General features: G+C 41.2%; 1 pseudogene; it reads right to left on the reverse strand.

Annotated features, from left to right (window-relative positions):
- Positions 1-7,071: 7,071 nt before the first annotated feature.
- On the reverse strand, positions 7,072-9,249 carry LOC126953409 (60S ribosomal protein L23a-like; annotated as a pseudogene).

The following is a 9,249-nucleotide window of genomic DNA, read 5'->3' on the forward strand; positions in this document are numbered from 1 at the left end:
AAATAGGATGCAGAGCTAGGGCACAGTGGCTCACGCCTGTAATTCCAGGTAGATCACCTGAAGTCAGGAGGTCAAGACCAGCCCAGCTAACATGGTGAAACCCCATTGCTACTAACAATACAAAAAATTAGCCTGGCATGGTGGCAGGTGCCTGTAATTCCAGCTACACAGGAGGCAGAGGCCCACAGAGGTTGTAGTGAGCCAAGATTGAGCCTTTGCACTCCATCTCAAAAATAATAATAATAATAAAATAAAACACAAAAAAAATAGCTGGGTATGGTGGCACACTCCTGTAATCCCAGCTACTTAGGAGGCTGAGGCATGAGAATTTCTTGAGCCTGGTAGGTGGAGGTTGCAGTGAGCCAAGATCGCACTCTAGCCTAGACAACAGAGCAAGACCATCTCAAAAAAATAAAAGAAAAGAAATGCATGGAAAAAGATTTAAGCACAATAAAGCTGGAGTGGCTATTAAAATAGCAGAAAAGCAGATTTGAGACAAAAATTGTTGCCACTAGCCAGGCGCGGTGGCTCATGCCTGTAATCCCAGCACTTTGGGAGGCCAGGGCGGGTGGATCACCTGAGGTCAAGAGTTCAAGACCAGCCTGACGAACATGGAGAAGCCCCACCTCTACTAAAAATACAAAATTAGCTAGGCATGGTGGTGCATGCCTGTAATCCCAGCTTCTCAGGAGGCTGAGGCAGGAGAATTGCTTGAAGCTGGAGGCAGAGGTTGTGGTGAGCCGAGATCGCGCCATTGCACTCCAGCCTGGGCAACAAGAGCAAAACTCCATCTCAAAAAAAAAAAAAAAAAAAAAATGTTGCCGCAGATAGAGGGTTATTTGATGATAATAATAAAAGGGTCAGTTCTTGGCCAGGCGTGGTGGCTCATGCCTATAATCTCAGCACTTTGGGAGGCTGAGGCAGGTGGATCACGAGGTCAGGAGATTGAGACCATCCTGGCCAACATGGTGAAACCTTGTCTCTACTAAAAACACAAAAATGAGCTGGGCCTGGTGGCATGTGCCAGTAGTCTCAGATACTCGGGAGGCTGAGGCAGGAGAATTGCTTGAACCCAGGAAACAGAGGTTGCAGTGAACCGAGATTGTGTCACTGCACTCCAGTCTGGGCAACAGAGCCAGACTCTGTCTTGGAAAAAAAAAAAAAAAAAAAAAAAAAGAAAAAGACAAAAAAAAAGAAGAAGGCGGCTCAATTCTTCAGAAGAAGTAATGTGTATGCAGTTTTGTTATAGATGTAGTAAAAGAAAAAAAATACTTTGTATATGCCTAATCATAAAGATTTACATTCCTGATAACAGAACTTCCAAATACATGAAGTGAAAATCAACTGAACTAAAAGGAGAAATAGACAATTTCATGATCACAGCAGTAGATTTTAACATTCTGCTCTCAGCAATAGATAGAATAGTTAAACAAAAAAAAATCAAGAAATTCATAGGTGATTTGAACAATACTATAAACCACTTTGACTTCTATGATGGTTAATGTTGTGTGTCAACTTGACTAGGCCACAAGGTGTCCAGACATTTGGTCAAACATTATTCTGTGTGTGTCTGTGAAGGTATTTCTGGGTTCAAGTAACATTTGCATTGGTAGGCCGAGTAAAACAGACTGCCTTCTTTAAGGTGAATAAGCCCCATCCAATCAGTGAAAGGCCTGAATAGAACAAAAGGGAACTCCTCCTACTTGACTGCTTTAGAGCTGGGACATCAGGTTTTTTTCTTGCTTTTAGGCTCAGAATTAACCATGGGCTCTTTCTGGGTCTTGAGCCTGCTGGCTTTCATTCTGATACTACGACATCAGCTCTCTACTTCTTGGGCCTTTGGACCAGGACTGGAACTATGCCATTTGCTCTCCTAGATCTCCAGCCTGCTGACTGCAGATCTCAGACTTATCATCCTCCACAATGACATGAGTCAATTATTTATAATAAACCTCTCTCCCTTTCTCTTTCTTTTTCTCTCTCTCTCCCTCCCTCTCTCTTATCTACACATCCTACTGGTTCTTTTTCTCTGGTGATCTCTGACTAATACAACCTCATTGATGTTTATAGAGCACTACATCCAACAACTCCAGAATATATTTTATTTTCAAGTGCATGTGGTATGTTCAGCAAGATAGACCATACAGTGGATCTTAAAATGTCTTAATAAATTTTTAAAAATTGGAATCATACAGAGCATGTTCTCTGATCACAATGGAACTACATTAGAAATCAATAAAAGTAAGATTGGGAAAACTTCAAATATGTATAAATAAACAAGATATTTAAAATAATCCATTGGTTAAAGAAGAAATCACATAGGAAGTTAGATAGTATTTCACACTGAATGAATAAAAATACAACATACCAAAATTTGTATGATGCATCCAAAGCAATGCCTATTCAGAAATACATAGCTTTAAATGCTTATGTTAGTGAAGAAGAGATGTCTAAAAATCAATGACCAAAAGTTCCACATAAATAAACTAGGGAAAAAAGAGCAAAGTAAATCCCAAAGTAAGTGGGAGGAAATAAAGATAACAACAGAAATCAATTAACTAAAATATAGCAAAGTAATAGAAAAAATTAGCAAAGCTGAAAATTGCCCCTTGAAAGGATCAGCAAAATTAATAAACTCCTTGCTAGAATTAGTTACTTTAAAAAAAAAAAAAAAAAAAGAGGCCAGGCGTGGTGGCTTATGCCTGTAATCCCAGCAGGGGATTACAAAGAGGCCGAGGTGGGCAGATCACCTGAGGTCAGGAGTTCGAGACTAGCCTGGCCAACATGGTGAAACCCTGTCTCTACTAAAAATACAAACAAATTAGCCGGGCGTGGTGGGAAGTGCCTGTAATCCCAGCTACTCGGGAGGCTAAGGCAGGAGAATTGCTCATACCTGGGAGGCGAAGGTTGCAGTGAGCCGAGACCACACCATTGCACTAGGCAACAAGGGTGAAACTTCATCTCAAAAAAAGAAAAAGAAAAGAAAGAAAGATTGACAACCATCAAGAATTTCAAGAGGAGTCTGAGATTGTACCCTCCTGTTAAAGCTAACGAGTTAATCTGCCAGAGTTTCATGGAATCTGGCCTGCTAAATGAGATTCCTAAGTTAGAGACTAGCACTTTACCACTCACAGCCAGCAAGCAGCATGAGCTTCACATTTGCATTAGTTCTTTTAGACCCTCAAGTCCTATGAGAAAGACACAGAGTGGCCCAGGTAGGTGTTATAAATGTAGTGGGTTGGCACCTCAGTTAAGGAAACCCAGGCTTAGGAACTTATTCCTTTACAGTAGACTGCACGCAAACCTGCCTGACTTTTACACTTGAGGCAGAAATTATCTTTATTGTACCAGAAAGTAAAAAAACAAAAAAAAAAACAAAAAAAAATACCTGTCCCCTGCACTAGAGGGCTCCACTGTGGCCATTTACCAAGCTATTTGCAATACAAACATCTTTAAAAGATAACCCAGAACAATGGCTGTCAGTGCCTGTACTCACAGAATGTGCAGAAACATGAAGGAACCCACAGGAAATTTGTTCCCAGGAAGAGTACCAATTACCAATATCAGGAATGAAAAAGTAGTTATCACCACAGATACCACAGACATTAGAACAAAAAAGTAAAATAAAATAAAGTAAGAGAACATTGTGAACAACATTAGGTTAAAAAAAGTTGCTTTTGAGAAGTTGAGGATAGGGATTGACTGAAAAGGAGAATGAGGAAATTTTCTGAGGTTGTAGAAATATTCCATATCGTGATGGAGGGGTAGGTTACATAGGGTACATGCATTTATCATAACTCCACAAATATACACTTAAAATTTGTGCATTTCATTGTTGAAAATTTTACCTTAAAAGAAAAAAATGGACCAGGCGCAGTGGCTCATGCCTGTAATCCCAACACTTTGGAAGGCCGAGGCAGGCGGATTACGAGGTCAGAAGATGGAGACCATCCTGGCTAACACGGTAAAACCCTGTCTCTACTAAAAATACAAAAAATTAAAAAAAAAAAAAAAAAAAAGACCAAAAAAAGGACAAAAAATTAGCCAGGGTGGTGGCACATGCCTGTAGTCCCAGCTGCTCGGGAGGCTGAGGCAGGAGAATCACTTGAACCCAGGAGGTGGAGGTTGCAGTGAGCCAAGATCACGCCACTGCACTCCAGCCTGGGTGAGAGAGTGAGACTCCATCTCAAAAAAAAAAAAAAAAAAAAGATAAAAAAATAAAAATATATATATATAAACCTTAGTAATGATTTTTATACTGAAGTGTTTCAGGGTAAAAGTATTTAGGGATAAATGATCAATATCTGCAATTTACTCTGAAATGCATCAAGAAATCTAAAATGCATAAAGCCTTGAACAAATGGGTAGATATGTGATAAGGCAAATATATTTAAAATGTTAATGGTTTAATCTCGGTGGACATATAGGTGTTCACAATAATATTCTTCTAAGTTTGTTCTATGCTTCAAAATTTCTACATAAAAAATGGAAAGAAAAAGAGACTTAAGAGACTTAAAAAACATGTACAGACATGCGTCACTTAACAATGGAGACACATTCTGAGAAATGTGTTGTTAGGCAACTTTGTCATTGTGCCCACATAATAGAGTATCCTTACACAAACCTAGATGGTATAGCCTACTACACACCTAGGCCATGTGGGATAGCCTATTGTTCCTTGACTACAAACTTGTACAGTATGTTACTATACTGGATAATGTCAGCAATTGTAACCCAATGGTAAGTATTTGTGTGAGGAAACATATCTAAACATAGAAAAAGTACAGTAAAAATTGGATTATAATATTTTGGGACCACTGTTGTATTATGTGCTGTCTTTGACCAAAGTGTTGTTTTACAGTATGTGATGGTAAATCAGTTACAATAGATGGACCTTATTTGAATCATGATTTGGACAGAGAAGCTGTAAAACCAAATAGTATGACATACTAAGGAAAATTTGAACACTGGCTTGTTACTTATTTATTGTTTTTATTTTATTTTATTTTTTTAGACGGAGTCTTGCTCTGTTGCCCAGGTTGGAGTGGAATAGTGCCATCACAGCTCACTGCAACCTCTGCCTCCTGGGTTCAAGCAATTCTCCTGTCTCAGCCTCCCAAGTAGCTGGGATTACAGGCACACACCACCATACCCGGCTAATTTTTTGTATTTTTAGTAGACATGGGTTTTCACCATGTTTGCCAAGGTGGTCCCAAACTCCTGACCTCACATGATCCACCCACCTTGGCCTCCCAAAGTACTGGGATTATAGGTGTGAGCCACTGCGCCCAGCCTGTTTATTGTTTTTAAGCCTGTGTAAGAGAAGCTGTTGGTCCTGAGCTCCACAGTCCCTCACCCTACCACTTCAGGGCATGCTACCCTGAATTTAGCAGACAACAACTGCATTTCTTTGCCTGAAGACTTTGCCTCCTGAAGTCTTGTTTGCCTGCCCCTGTGGCTTTCTGCAAGTGCTGAGAAGGTAATGCTTGCCCGACTCAGACTCAGCCGTCTGCAAAAGTCTTACTTAGAACCTTCCGTTTTCTGTCTCACTCCCTCCACTTCCCCACTGGTATGGATCATGTGATTCCATATATATATATATATATATATATATATATATAATTATAATTTTTTTAGATGGAGTTTTGCTCTTGTTGCCCAGGCTGGAGTGCAATGGTGCTGTCTTGTCTCACTGCAACCTCCGCCTCCTGGGTTCAAGAGATTCTCCTTCTTCAGTCTCCCTAGTAGCTGGGATTATAGGCAGATGCTGCGACACCCAGCTAATTTTTGCAGAGACGGGGTTTCACCATGTTGGTCAAGGCTGGTTTTGAACTCCTGATCACAGGTGATCCGGCCACCTTGGCCTTCCAAAGTGCTGGGATTAAAGGCGTGCACCACAACACTCAGCCCATTTATATATTCTTGAAATGACAATAGAAAGTATAGAGATGGAGATAGATTCATGGTTGCCAGGGGCTTGGAAAGCAAGAAGTAGATATGACTATATATGGGTAGCATGAAGGAGATATTTGTGATAAGGATCTTATGCAGTTTTTTTTGTTTTTGTTTTTGTTTTTTTTTTGAGATGGAGTCTCACTCTGTCACCCAGGCTGGAGTGCAGTGGCAGGATCTTGGCTCACTGCAACCTCTGCTTCCTGGGTTCAAGCAGTCCTCTGGCCTCAGCCTCCCAAGTAGCTGGAATTGCAGGCATGAGCCACCATACCTAGCTAATTTTTTGTATTTTTAGTAGAGACAGGGTTTCACCATGTTGGCCGGCTGGTCGTGAACTCCTGCTCAAGTGATTCACCTGCCTTGGCCTCCCAAAGTGCTGGGATTACAGGCATGAGCCACTGCAGCTGGCCAAGGACTATTGCTTGTGCGTTTTCTTGATTATGGTGGTGGTTATATGATTCTACACAATTGCATAGAACTGTACACACACACACACACACACACACACACACAATGAGTGCCTATAAAGGAAAATCTGAATGAAATCAATGGATTGTACCAATATAAATTTCTGTGTTTAGGCTGGGCCCAGTGACTCATGCCTGTAATCCCAACACTTTGGGAGACTGAGATGGGTGGATCCCTTGAGCCCAGGAGTACAAGAACAGTCTGGGCAACATAAAGAGACCCCATTGCTACTAAAAATACAAAAATTAGTCAGGTGTGGTGGCAGGCACCTATAGTCCCAGCTACTGGACAGACTGAGGTGGTGGGAGGATCACCTGAGCCTGGAGAGTTCGAGGCTCTGGTGAGCAGTGATCGTGCCACTGCATTCCAGCCTGGGCAACATTGAGACACTGTCTCAAAAAAAAAAAAAAGTATTTTTAATTTGTACTATATGTAAGATGTAACCTTTGAGGGAATGTGGGTGCAGGGTACAAGGGACTGCTATAAACCATTTTTTTTGCAACTTTCTAAGAATCGACAATTATTTCAAAATTAAACATCTTTTAAAAGTAAAGAAACGGAAATAAAAATTTTTTTTTCTGATGAAGAGATATATATATATTTAGGATTAAGATATACATATATATTTAGGATTTATCCTCTAGACTCACTTTAGATAATCCCAATTTTGTTGGCAACACCCAAAGCATGGTAATCAGGAACCAGTCAAACATATGCCTTCTTCTCTCCATCAGGCCTAATCAGGGTGTGACCTTGACCACCTCAATGTCATAGAGCTTCTTCACAGCCTGTTTGATCTGGTGCTTATTGTCTTTAACATCTTCAATGAACACAAGTGTGTTGCTGTAACCGCCCAATGGGTTCATCTTGCCTGCTGTCTAGACAAAGCCAATTTATCGATATGGGGGAATTGCAAAAGAGAAAGAGTAATTCATGCAGAGCTGGCCGTGCAGGAGACCAGAGTTTATTATTGCTCAACTCAGTCTCCCTGAGCATTTGGGGATCAGAGTTTTTAAGGATTACTTGGTGGGTGGAGGGCAGCCAGTGAGTCAGGAGTGCTGATTGGTCAGGTCGGAGATGAAACCATGGGAAGTTGAAGCTGTCCTCTTGGGCTGAGTCAGTTCCTGGGTGGGGGTCACAAGATCAGATGAGCCCATTTATCTGGATAGTACTAGCTGATTCATCAAGTGCAGCTATCTCAAGCACTGATCTTAGGCTTTACAACAGTGATATTATACCCAGGAACAATTTAGGAAGGATCAGAATCTCGTAGCTTCCAGCTGCATGACTCCTAAACTATAATTTCTAATCTTTTGGCTAATTTATTAGTCCCATGAAGGCAGTCTAGTCCCCAGGCAAGAAGGGGTTTGCCTTGGGAGAGGCGTGTTATCACTTTGGTTTTTCTTTTTTCTTTTCTTTTTTTTTTTTTTTTTGAGATGGAGTTTTGCTCTTGTTGCCCAGGCTGGAGTGCAATGTCGCGATCTTGGCTTACCACAACCTCTGCCTCCCAGGTTCAAGAGATTCTCCTGTCTCAGCCTCCTGAGTAGCTGAGATTATAGGCATGTGCCATCACGCCCGGCTAATTTTGTATTTTAGTGGAGACAGGGCTTCTCCGTGTTGGTCAGGCTGGTCTTGAACACTTGACCTCAGGTGATCTGCCTGCCTCGGCCTCCCAGAGTGCTGGGATTGCAGGCGTGAGCCACCGTGCCTGGCTTCATCTTTGTTTTAAACTATAAACTAAGTTCCTCCCAAAGTTAGTTCAGCCTATGCCCAGGAATGAACAAGGACAGCTTGGAGGTTAGAAGTCAGATGGAGTTGGTTAGGTCAGATCTCTTTCACTATCTCAGTTATAATTTTGTAACGGTGGTTTCACTGTTGTCTTCTATCTTCTTCATGGAGGACTTAGTGGTCAGAGGAAACTTGATGATAGCATAGTGGTCAAGCTTGTTTCTTTTGGGGGTGCTTTTCCGGGGATATTTGGTCAGCTTCCCAAGTGGCAGTGTCTTGAGCCGCCAGAAGGTGGGTGACGTGTGGATCTTCCTTTTTTTTTTTTTGTGGCTGTGGACACCTTTCAGCTCTACCTCTGAGCCTCAAAGCCTTTGCTTTCGCTTCAGCTTTAGGAGGGTCAGGAGCTTCCTTTTCGCCTTTGGTGCCATCTTCTGAAAAAGTGAAAATAAAATTTTTAAAAAGGGCATCCAAATTTAGTTAAGTCCTATATCCATTGTTGACAGTGCAAAAGTGCAAGCTTCCTTTTCTCTATCCAGGAGCAGGAGCAGTACAGTCTTCACTTGAAACCCAGTAGCCTAATTATTACAGGCTACGTGCCCTCTAAACCTGATTATAAGGCTCTCTTGGAGATTTGAGAAGCTGCTCAACATATTAATAAATTCCTTTTCAAGTTAAACTAGACACTGTGTGTTCTGTTGTTTGCACCTTTCAATACTGGCCACTTTTTATTGTAATAGTTTCAATCACCTGTCTTTGTCTCCTGAGAGATATGGGAGAGTGATAAGTGAAGCTAAAATGTATCTCTACACACTAAAGCCACTGAAGAAATTGGTATAAAGACAGAAATTAATAAATGGATATTCAATCTACTTCAAGAATGTCTTTGTTATGCCACTGACTATAGCCCCTTGGGCACTTCTAGAAGCAGAAAGATGGGTCTATGCTGCTTTATGATTATTAATGCTCCTCACTTTCTTTCTTTCTTTTTTTTCTATTGAGATGGAGTTTTGCTCTTGTTGCTCCGGCTGGAGTGCAGTGACATGCTCGCAGCTCACTGTATTCTTCTGTGTCTAGAACACGAATTCTGCTTCTATACCTCAT

The sequence above is a fragment of the Macaca thibetana genome, chromosome 4 (assembly GCF_024542745.1).
Source record: "Macaca thibetana thibetana isolate TM-01 chromosome 4, ASM2454274v1, whole genome shotgun sequence".
Taxonomy (NCBI): Eukaryota; Metazoa; Chordata; class Mammalia; order Primates; family Cercopithecidae; genus Macaca; species Macaca thibetana.